General features: G+C 40.6%; 1 long non-coding RNA gene across 1 annotated transcript in view; it reads right to left on the bottom strand.

Annotated features, from left to right (window-relative positions):
- LOC138174238 (uncharacterized) overlaps positions 1 to 12,784 on the bottom strand; it is a 91,632-nt gene that overhangs the window by 78,271 nt on the left and 577 nt on the right. The window lies entirely within an intron of this gene.

The following is a 12,784-nucleotide window of genomic DNA, read 5'->3' as shown; positions in this document are numbered from 1 at the left end:
CCAAACATTCTGGAGAGCAATTTGGAACTATGCCCAAAGGGCTATAAATAAGTGCATACCCTTTGACCCAGCAATACTACTTCTGGGGCTGTATCTCAAAGAAACCACAGAAGTGGGAAGAAGACCCATATGTATGAAAATATTTATAGCAGCTCTCTTTGTGGTGGCAAAGAATTGGAAGTCAAGGGGATGCCCATTGATTGGGAAATGGCTAAACAAGTTGTGGTATATGAATGTAATGGAATGCTATTGTGCTATAAGAAATGAGGAGCAGACAGACTTCATACTAACTTGGAGAGACATATAAACTGATGCTGAATGAGGTGAGCAGAACCAGGGAACTTTGTACACAATTACAGACACATCGTATGTGTGATGACTAACTTCAGTAGACTGGGCTCCTCTCAGCAACACAAGGTTAGAAGACAACTCCAAAAGACTCATGATAGAAAGAGATATCCACAACCAGAGAAAGAACTACAGAGTCTGCAGATTGAAGCAAGCTATTTGCTCTCTCTAGTTTGTGTTCATTTTGTTTTATCCCTTCTTTTTCATTGTTCAGCCCATTGATTATAATCCTTTACAACATGACTAACATTCAACATGAAGGTATTTGTAGACCCTATATTTGATTACATTCTGCTATAGGGGAGAGAGGAGGAGGGGAGGGAAAGGGAGAAAATTTGAAACTTAAGAGATTGTGGAACTGAATGTTTTAAAATAAAAGTAAATAAAAATACATCAATTTTTTAAAAAAGATTCCTAGCATTTAGAATGGAAGAGACATTGCTGAGTGTCCCTCAATTTACAGATGAAAAAACTTGGGACCCTAGCAAATTAAGTGACTTGCCTGAAGTAATACAGAAAATAAGTAGCAAAGCTGAGGTTTGAACATACAGTCTCTAACTCAAAATGAAGGGTTTATTAATATTTTTTTAATGGTAGACTCTTCTCTCCAAAAGTTTATTATCTAATGGGTAGAATAGATATGTATGAGATTGTGCTGATAAATATTTAACAAAAATTGCATACACAACACACTTTTAAGTTTCTATCTGCATTATCACATTTTTCAATCACTTTCTTGTTATTTTTTTTTCATTTTTTCACTTTTCAAATGCTTTATTAACTTCTGATTTACATCATTCATTTCCACCAGATTTTGAGTTACAAATTTTCTCCCCATTTTCCCCCTACCCACTGCCCCAAAATAGCAGTCCCACAGGATATCCCCTCCTCCAATCTGCTGTCTCCCATATTTTCTCCCATACTCCTTTTGACTTTTCCAGTAGGGCATGGTGGATCTCTATGCCCCAGTGCCTGTATATCTTATTTCCAAATTACATGTAAAATAGTATTAATAATAATATATTTAAACATTTGACTTTAAAACTTTGAATTAAAGATTCATTCCCTTCCTTCCTTGTCACCCAACCTTACTGGGAAGATAAGCAGTTCAGTATAGGTTGTACATGTGTAGCTAATGCAAAACAATAACATAGTAGATATATTGTAAAAGACTGACTATATTTCCCTCCCTCCTATCCCACCTCCTACTTGTTCTATTCTCTACTTTGATCCTGTCCCTTTTCAAAAGTGGGTGCTTCCAATTTCCCTCCCCCCCAGCCTGTCCTCCCTTCCATTATCCCCCCCCAATCCCCTTCCCTCCTACTCTCCTGTAGGGTGAGATACCCTATTTAGTGTGTATTTCATTCCCTCCCCAAGCCAAATTCAATGAGAATAAGGTTGACCCATTCCCTTTTGCCTTCCTATTCTTCCCCTCCATTATAACCATTTTCCCTTGCCTTTTCTTTATAAGACAGTTTACCTGATTCTGTCTCTCCACATCTCCTCTCATTATATTCCTCTCTCACCTCTTAATTTCACATTTTAAGTATCATCCCTTCCTGTTAAATTGGTCCTGTGCCCTCTATCTATGTATACCTGTAAACATATATACACACATTGACATATGTATTCATAGCCCATATACCCTCATATATAGACATATATATTTCTATTCCCTTCAACTATTTTCATACTGACAAAAGTTTCATCAGTTACAATTATTGTTTTTCCATGTAGGAATGTTAATAGTTCAACTTTGATAAGTTCCTTATAATTTCTTTTCCCTGTTTACCTTCTCATGCTTCTCTACCTTCTTGTATCTGAATTTGAAATTTTCTATTCAACTCTGGTTTTTTCATCAAGAATGCTTGAAAGTCCTCTATTCCACTAAATGACCATATTTTCCCCTGAAACATGATACTCAGTTTTGCTGGGTAGGTTATTCTTGGTTTTAATTCCAGCTCCTTTGACCTCCAGAATATCATATTACAAGCTCTTCGATCCCTCAGTGTAGAAGCTGCCAGATACTTGGTTATCCTGATTGTGTTTCCACAATATTCAAATTGTTTCTTCCTGGCTGCCTGTAATATTCTCTCCTTAATCTGGGAATTCTGGAACCTGGCTATAATATTCCTAGGAGTTTTCTTTTTGGGATCTTTTTCAGCAGGTGATCAGTGGATTCTTTCAAACTCTATTTTGCACTCTGGTACTAAAACATCAGGGCAGTTTTCTTTGAGAACTTCCTGGAGGAGGATTTCTAGGTTCTTCCTTTGATCATGGCTTTCAGGTAGTCTAATAATTTTTAAATTCTCTCTCCTGGGTCTATTTTCCAGGTCAGTGGTTTTTCCCATGAGATATTTCACATTGCCTTCTATTCTTTCATTTGTTTGGATCTGTTTAACAGCATCTTGATTTCTCTTAAAGTCATTAGCTTCTACTTGCTCCAATCTAATTATGAAGAAATTATTCTCTTCATTGAGCTTTTGAGATTCTTTTTCCATCTGGAAAATTCAGCTTTTTAAGGCATTCTTCTCCTCATTGCCTTTTTGAGCCTCTTTTGCCATTTGAGTTAGTCTATTTTTTAAGGTGTTATTTTCCTCAGTTAGGCTGTTGTCTCTCATTTCATAATTTTCTTGCATCATTCTCATTTTTCTTCCCAATTTTTCCTCCACTTCTCTTAAATCTGCTTCTTAAGTTCCTCTATGGCCTGTAGCCAGCTCATATTTTCCTTTGAAGCTTTTGGTGCAGGAGTTCTGACTTCACTGTCTTCCTCCTGTTCCATGCTTTGCTCCTTTTTGTCCCCAAAATAGGAGTCTAATGTTGGAATCTTCTGTCTGCTTTGTTTCCTTTCCCTGGTCATGTTGTCCCTCAGTCACTTGACCCCTGGGCTTTTTGCCACAGTAGGACTCTGCTACCAGACAGGGGAGCTTTTGCCCCAAATGCTGGGGTTTTCTCAGCTGACAGAGGTATTAGATGGGTGCCCTCTCTGAGGACCCTACACACTCTGGCAAGCTGGACACACACCCCAGGACCTCCACCCTAGACTGCAATCCAGATCCAAGAAGGTTAAGGCAAGAGTGATTACCCCTCATACTGGTTGCTTGGTCCGCCTACACTCTGCAGGCCAGGGGCTGAAGTTGCCATGTGGCGCTGGCTGGGTGTGCCAGGCATCTCAGTGGCTTCTCACCCCAGGGGCAAAGGCCATGCACTCCCACTTACTGGGTCCCAAATCCAGACTGCACTGACCTCTCACTTTGTCCTTCTCATCTATGTGTTGATAATTCTGGAAAAGGCCACAGCTGTTGCTGATCTGGAGTCCCTCTAGCCAGCATCTAGTCAGGCCTGCCCTGGGGCTAAAGCCTCTGCTCACAGGGTCTGGGCTCGGCTCCCAGAGCGCTGTGCTAGCCAATTCCTGATGGCCTCCCAGGTTGTCCTCAGAGGGAGGTTAGCTTCTCTGTGTCATTTTGTGGGTTCTCCAGCTCCAAAGTTTGTTCAGAGTTCTCTTTTTATATTGATTAGAGAAGGTGGAAGCCAGAGCTGCTTGGAGGTCATGCTTCTACTCCACCATCTTGACTCCACCCCCCAGTTTATAAATATTCTTGATCCCATTGCAAGACTCTTCTTCCTACTCCATGGAAGGCTGAAACCAGAGAACCCCAATCATTTCTGTAGTTATCTCTAGAAAGAAACTTAAAAAGCCATATTGTCCAGCCCTCTGCTTCAGATAGCTTTATATGAAAACTGCTTCATCATTGATTATCGAGTCCATTTTTAAAGATCCCTAGGAACCAATTTAGTAATGACCTTTGATTTATGAGATACTGTAATTGGCCAAACTGCATACTGATCTGCTTCATGTTACCTGCCCACCTGGTAACCACAATCTTAACTCTATCCTCAAAGGTCAGTACTATGGCATTTGTGCCTAGGATGACAAAGAAATTGACAGATAGAGGCAGAACATCCCAGCTCCTCTACTAATGTACCTCTGGAGTCTCCCACTCCACTTGTATTTGACCCTTGCTTCCACCTACCTCCTAATCCTTCCTGAGGTACCAGTTGATAATTAAGATACAATTAAACTATTTCTACTCATACCTCAATAAACATCCTTTCTACAATATAACCAGAATTCCCTGCTTTTACCTGAATAACTCTAGTGAGGGGGCACCCTACTACTTATCAAGATTGAACCTTCCTGGACCTGAGTTCAAATTCAGCCTCAGACACTTAATTCGTAATGCCATGCACAGAAACTTTCCAGAAGAACTGCTACTGTGACCAGCTTTTTTTAAGGTTCTGATTACTTAGTATAGTGATCACTCTATATATTCCATAACAAAAGCAAAACATCCATGGAAAATCAAGGCACAACATAATTCAAAATACAGCATCCACCATATTTCAACTTGTCACAGAAAATCACAATATAATATTCACAACATAGTCTCAAAGTAAAACAGTCACTCTTAAGTTAATTCAATCAGTCACTTATCAGTAGTATCAAAGTACACAGTCAAAGTCTTCCACTCTTGGGGCAAAGTCTTGATTAACTCAATCAGTCACTAATCAGTAACAATAGTCAAAGTACTCAAATTACAAATCAGTCACTTATTCAGCAAAGTCTTACTAAGTACCATACACAAATTCCTCCACCCCTTAGGTCACTAGTAAACTATAATTCCATAATTACTCAGTACCCAAGGAGAGGTCTTTTCTTCATCTTGACTTGGGGCCTGTTCTCAGATTCCCTGGATCCCCTTTCATGGCCCCAGATTCTACCTGGATTCAATGGCAGACAGCTCCCAGTTCCTTGACCAGCTCTCTGGGGAGGTCACGCTCCACACTGGCATTCATGGGATCTGCTCCATGTCAGCTCCTTCACCATTCTGATCCAAGGAATTCAAGGCTCAACCAAGCCACAAACAAATAAAGTCTCAGCATCCTGGTCATGCTTCAGGCACCTGGGCTCCTGGCTCTGGGCTCCTGGGATCATGTTCAGAAGAAGCTCCACCACCCCAAGTTTTCAGGACTCAGTTCTTCATTCTTTTGTAGATGTTCTGCCACCAGATCTTGTCTCAAGGGAATTTTGACTGTGCCTCTCTGGGGCTTTTCTTATATACACCGTATAACCTACTTTACTTCCTTCAGCCAACTTCCTGTTACATCAGTAACAAGGGGAAGGAGTTCATACCTTCTGTTCCTCCAATTAGAGGCTTGATCAGTTACTAAGTGTTAAGTACCTGCTACTTTTGCCAACACAAAAGGGATCTTCAAGTTCAAAATTCCATTACCATTATAACATTTTCTAGCCTGTGACCTTGGGCAAGTCACTTAACCCCAAATTGCCCTATCTTCCCCCCTCCAAAAAGCAAAAAAAAAAAAAAAAGATTGCACATTCAACTCTGAAAAGGGATGAAAAGTAACTGCCATGTTCCTCTGATGTTCCTAGACCCTTCCCCTTCATGGTCACCTTTATTTTAATACTCTCCACTTTATCAGTAATTTTTTTAAAAATGGAAGTCCCAGAACTAGACATTGTACATCCAACTTTGGTCTGACCAAGTATGATCAGCTACTTAGCCCCAGAATTAGGTACTCTGAATGGAGTCTAAAATCAAATTAGCTCTTTTGGCTTCCTATCATACTACTGAAACACATCTGCTGAAATCACACCCATTTCATGCCCTAGCAATAAACCAGTGGTCCTCAAATATTTACACCCCATAATTTAATAGTTATACCCCATATCACTCCTTACACTTTTTCAATCTTAATAAACCCCAATTTTTCTACCTGTGTTGGCCTTGCCACTGTGCAGTAATGAAATGCTAAGAAAGGAGCCAGGAAGTATAGGAAACAAGAATGTGGTGTATAGAGCACTGGGCATGGAGTCAGGAAGATCTGAATTCTAATCCTACCTTAGAAGCATATTAGTTGTATGACCCTGTACATGTCTCTTAACCTCTATGAGTTAAGTTATGAGTTATAAGTTAATAAGAGAACCTTTATCACAGCGTTGTTATGAGGATAAAATGAGATAATATAAAGCACCTTAATATGTTAGCTAATATTCCTGTTTTTATAGTCTATTAGTGATTGATGCCACTGTCAAGCAGCTGTTCAGTTTTCAGTAGGACTGACTTCTACGATTCCACTTTTAATCTCCTACAGCCCCTGGTGGATTGCTTGGACCACTACCTTTCCTGGTATCAGAATTAAGTGAATGCAGCTACAATGACTAAGTTTTCCCTTGTTTAAACGATGGCTGCAATATTTAGTCTTTTTTTGTTCTTCAAGGACTTTCCCCCAGGTTTCTAGGAGTTCTAGAAAATCCATGCAAGTGGTTCTGAAGTAACCATCTGCTGAACTCTTCAGTATCCATGAGGTCCTGCTGCTTTGAATGTACCTTACTTCAGAGGCAGTGGGGTACCACACACATTGGACTTGGCAGCAGAAAATTAGAGGTTGAGACAGCTCTTCCTCCTAAACAGCCATGGGACAGCCACCAAATTGTTTATCTACGTAGCCTAACCCTTTGCTTTGGTCTCTCTAAAACAGAAATAGTAACGCTTTCACCTTCTAATTCACTGGACTATCATGAGGGAAAAGCAAGGGACAGAAGACTTTGGGGTACATTTGTGTCTATGTAAGCAAGGACAAAGGTAAATGAGTAAGTCCCTCGACTAAGGTTTTGGAGCAGTGATCACATTTATTGACAGAGAGTCCCCACAGTGATTTCCCAGGAGACCATTCATGAGACTCATACCCATGTCCTTTTATGGGGTGAAGGAAGTTGGAAAGGCAAGATGGCTTAAAGGGAGAGAAGGCAGTAAGGGAAAGAGAACACCAGAGTGAGAAGCAAAAATGACCACAACCACCTGTTCCCACCCTGCCCCCAACCAAGAGAGACATGACATTGATTCATCCCATTACCACAATAGAACAGAGCACCCCAAATAGGGGGCCATATTCAAGGACATGAATGTGACCTTGCAGTACCTGCACTTACCCACCACACAGAAGACAGCAGTGAGAGACCTACTTTGGATTTCACCTGTAAAATAGTGCCCAAGGGAAATGCTTGTGGCAGATTTAATGTTCCTCCCCATCACCACCATCACCTATTTATTAATTTTCTCTGGACTGAGTATGGCTGTAAAAAAAAAAATACTCAAGCCAGGGGGCTCTGTATTCTTCACCCTTCTATCATTTGAGTAGAGTAGAGAAAAGGGAAGGGAGGAGGAGAGGAAACTTTGACCTTGGGAGTGATTAAGACTTGCTTAAATTTCTGTTCCTGGAACCATACACCCCCACTGCCTCAATTACCATGATGATTAAAATGTCAGCTCTCACCACAAGTGGGGGGGAGGTAAATTGTTAAGAGTAGCTGGAAGAAGGAAGTGATGTCCAGGAGGAAAGGGCAGTATTTTGGAGGAAGTGGTAATAGTAAAGGAAAAAGTGTCCCTTTGTAAGTTTTTTTAAAAAAGTTTTGTGTACCCAAGCTTGTGATTCACCAGTATCAGACAATCTTAATGCAGAAATTCCTAATGCAGATCTCCAACCCTTCTATCCCTTACATCACATTACCATAAACCCTAAGGATATGTTACATGAGTTATTGTTATGAATTATCATTATTATAATTTAACATTGCCTTCAGAACACTGACTTCGGAGTCAGGAAGACCCAAGTTCAAATCTGGTCTCAGACACTTACTGGTTGTGTGACCCTGGGCAAATCACTCAATCCCCAATTGCCTCCCCCCCCCAAAAAATGCCTTTAATAGTGTGATTTACTACTCTGCCCACCCCACTCCCTATTCAAATTGTGCTCACTCTGATTCTCCAATCGGATGAACTTTTCCATAAAATCTAAAGTAAAATAAACAAACAAGACAAACTTCCCAGAGAGCTAGCTCTGAGATTTACCTCCCTGGTGATCGCTCACTGTATCGGTGCATACCTTATATGCACATAAGTGTCCGCAGGTTGTCTCTCCTATTAGAACATAAGCTCCTTCCGGGGAGGGACCATGCTTTTGCCTTTCTTTGCATCACAATATTTAGCATACTGCCTGACTCATGCTTTGTTGTGCTTATTCAGTCCTTTTAATCATGTCATGATCCCAATCAGGGTTTTCTCTGCAAAAATATTAGAGTGGTTTGCCATTTCCTCCTCCAGCTCATTTCACAGATGGGGAAACTGAGGCCAACAGAGTTGAGTGACTTGCCCGGGGCCACACAGCTAGTAAGTGTCTGAAGCCAGATTTGAACCCAGGAAGATGTCTTCCTGACTCCAAGACTAGCACTCTAACCACTGAGTGACTGAATCACCTTTAAGCAGGTGCCCCCATGTGCATAAATAACACTGAGGAGCTGCTAGGTGATGCAGTGAATAGAGCACCAGCCCTGGAGTCAGGAGGACCTGAGTCCAAATCTGACCTTAGACACTTCACACACACACACACACACACACACACACAAAACTAACCGTGTGACCTAGGGCAAATCACTTAACCCCAATTGCCCTACCTTCCCCCCTCCAAAAAGCAACAATAATAATATATTCATTGGCTAACTGATCAGTCTCATATTTCTCCTTTGCAGCACATATGGTAAAAACCTTAACAAAGTTTGGATTCTCGTTAATTTAGGAGATTGGGGTATTTGTTCTTTTTTTTTTTTTTTTTGCTGGAGGGAAGGCAGGGCAATTGGGGCTAAGTGACTTGCCCAAGGTCACATGGTTAGTAAGTGTGTCTGAGCCTAGATTTGAACTCAGGTCCTCCTGACTCCAGGTGCACTATTCACTGCACTACCTAGCCACCCCTGTTTATTCATTTTTTAAACTGCAATCTACTTTCAGAGGAAAGAATAAGAATTAAGAACATGACTGATATTTGATATGGGTTCAAAACAGAAAATTTCAAGGTGTGTCCTGGGGTCAGTGCATTATCAATTTCCATAAAATAGTACTTCCTGAATCCAAACTACAAAACCCCAGTTCATTGGAAAGAGATTCCAGACACCCAGACTAGCTGGCTTGTTCCTACTCTTTTTTCTTTTCTTGCGTGCAGCTATGCTGGAGATGGTCACACCATTGTCAAGGAATCACATTCCTCTAGAAATGCTCCTTCATAGACTATATGCCTTTTTTTGGAAATGATCTTCAGCTGAGGGCTTAAGAGACTTTATTTTCCTCCCATATGATGCTGATCTTTTCTTGGGCCATTTGTTGCTGATTCTTTGCATGTAGCAGATGTTCCCTATTTGCTTTCTCACAGGAAACTCAAGGCTGCCCTCTGATATACATGTGGCTGGGACTGGCCACCCAGGCTGTCTGGGTAAGATGTGATCTGCCTGACTCAGGATTTGGCACTTGTATGCATTCCCTGCACCTGATCTTTTCCTTCCTCATCTGGAACCTTCTAGGACCCCTGCCAATAAGCTGTCTCTTGTCCACACCATCATCAGTAGGGCACGTCTTATGAGATGACTTTTCCAATGGCATTAGTTGACCTATTACACTCTTTTACCTAGTAAGAATGACATAAATGTCTGTGGCTATAGACCAGAACAAAGATAATTGATTGTACCTGGCTTTGAACTACAGCTTCATTAGAACCAGATTCTACTGAACTGTTCTAATTAGTTACAGATGGCAAAAACCATCTTCTTTTATGTGACAATCAAAATGTATTGGATAATGGGGAAAAATAGAATCATATTCAGAGCATGTGGCAGTTGTAGGGAGAAGGTTGGTTTTGTTTAAAAAAAAAAGATAGTATGGCTGGGAGTGGGTATGGTGAGACCTGGAATCTAAAATAAGTCCCTCAGGAAATATTTTATAAATTGCACTTTATTAAATGTATGTAAACAAGAGACTAAGATTATTTGAAACCTCCAGCTGTTAAAAGGTAATGCAAAAGACCTTTCAAGCACTTGGAAAAATAATGAGATTTCCACAAAAATATTCTGAGGGAATCTTCAGAGGAATTTTCTTGGACAAAGAGAGTGGTAAAGAATCATTCTACAATGCCTATAGTCATCCTGCTCTTCAATATTTAAAAGTCTGGTCCCTTCCTATTTTTCTAGTATTTTTATACTTGACTAACATCCACACCCTCTGTGATCCAGCCATATTGGTTTCCTTGCTATTCTTCCCACAGGAACCTCCATCTCTGACCATGATGCCACTCTAGGCTCTTGTTGGCTATGTCCCATACCTAGAATGTTCTCCTTCCTTACTGTCACCTTGTAGCTTCCCAGCTTTCTTTCAAGACGCAGCTCAAATCAATCTTTTGCAAGAGAATTTTCCCAGTTTTCCCAGGTTACTCGTGCCTTCCTCTCTGAGATTGCTTTCCATTTACTTTTCACCCTCGCCTTTCACCTAAATCTCTCTTCCCTCTCCTCCTCTTCCCTTCCCTCTCTTCCTTTTCCCCTCTCCTTCCCTCCTATCCTCTCCTCTCCTCTTCTCTCCTCTCCTCTCCTCTTTCTCTCTTTCCATCTCTCCTTCCTTCTCTCCATCTCTCCTTTCCTCTCTCCATGTAAACATGCATGTATACATAACATAATTGCATCCCTTATGTGCATCATCTATATATTTATATGTATAGTGTATGTGCATATATGTATGTGGTATGCGGGTATATCTATGCATATATGTATACATGTGTATCATTTGTGTGTATTATATAATTCATATATGGCTACATGTATGTGTTCATGTGTACATACATGTGTATGTGGAGTAAGGTAGTGTGTACATACCTAATTATCTCAATGTTGTCTTACCCATCACAGTGTGAGCTCCTTGAATATAAGGAGCATGTTTTGTCTTTCTTTGTGTCTTCACTGCTTAGTACAGTATCTAATATAATAAATGCTTGTAGACTTAACTTGGAATGGGAAGTGGGGGAGGGGAGAATAAAATAGTAAAATGGAAGGAGAAAGAGAATAATTACAGATTCATGAGATCTCAAGATGAAAAAGAGACTTGAGAGTTTCTCCTCTCCAGCCCCTGTCCTACGTGACCTTATTGCACCTCACAACTTTGCTATAAGTTTTATTGGCACACTACACTGAACAGTTATTCCATGTTCCTAGGACCTTAGGATATCAACCAAATTGTTTTTCATGAAGTATATATTTCCACCACTGCTGGAGCCAATAAATATAAATGTGAGGATTTCTTTGGAATCATTTTTATTCCTCCTGGGTTAAATTTTTAGGAAAAAAAAACATTCAAAATTCATACTTCAATGTCAAGAGTCCAGGAAAAGATGCAAATATGATTCCCCTCTAATTGACATCCCCCCTCTATGTCACTGATGGGGGACTGACTCCTTGAGATTCTTTCTTGTGGCAGGGGTTTGGAGATAGGGGAGAAGAGACAGGGATTTGTGGTCATGAGTCATTCCTATGCCAGAGATCACCTCTTCCAAAGAAACAGCCATGGTGAACCACCTAAGAACCCTTGAAATAGGAACCAGAGGCCTTTGCAGGAGCCTGATCAGTTTCCTTTTCCACCCACTCATCCATTTCCTCCTCCCTTCTCAGCTGACTTCAGAAAGTCTTGGTTTAACTGTGAAAAAAAGTATATTATAAGCATTTGTGTGAACTGCTTAATTACTATGCAGCACAGCAACACTTATGTAGAAAATTAAATTCATGTCAAACTAATTTTACTGTGTTATTTGACAGCTCCGTTAAGCTCTTCACATGTTATATTTCCATAAATTGTTGTACTTGAAGCATGTTGAGTTTTTTTTGTTTGTTTCCAAAGCCCCTACCCAAATCAAGAAATTAGTATTCCTGGAACAAGGTACTTCTACTCCATTTATCAAGTAAGTAGGCCTTGTAGACCTCTTCAAAAATAGTGTTGAGAGGCCCCATGTGTGGCAAGGGCCCATTCCTCCCAATAGAGCATGGAGATATCCTCATGTGGCTCAAAGAGAGTCAGACTAGACATCTCCAGCCTCTTCTCCTCCCACCCTTCTCCAAGGAAGACTTTCATTCTTGCCAAAGGAGCAGCAGGAAATTGGGGCTGAAGATCACTCCTCTGCTCAGAAAGAGGGGAACCAGGCTCTAATTATCTATTGAATCCCTTAAATATTGTTAGTCTAGGGGATATGAGGAAGTTCAAACTAACTTCTGATTGCTTTGTTATTATGAGTGAAAAGGAGGACTCTAAGCCTTATATCCAAGTTTTGACCTCTTTCCCATCAAATACCAGTTCCACAATGAGCACACATAGTGAATAATAAAGAAACCCATTTATCCAAATCAAAACAAAACAGGAAACATAGAAGGTATACAAAGGAAGATTTACATTTATATTTGGGTGTGAGATAACTCAGTTCAACTAAGAGAGAACATCCTTGGGGTGGCGAGAGAGAGACAGAGAGAGAGAGAGAGACAGAGAGAGAGAGAGAGAGA

This window comes from Petaurus breviceps, unplaced genomic scaffold, assembly GCF_028583685.1.
Source record: "Petaurus breviceps papuanus isolate PSGF00001 unplaced genomic scaffold, PetGlider_PUasm1.0 688, whole genome shotgun sequence".
Classification (NCBI taxonomy): Eukaryota; Metazoa; Chordata; class Mammalia; order Diprotodontia; family Petauridae; genus Petaurus; species Petaurus breviceps.
Note: the sequence above shows the minus strand (reverse complement) of the source record. Positions and strands in the feature narration are given on the sequence as shown.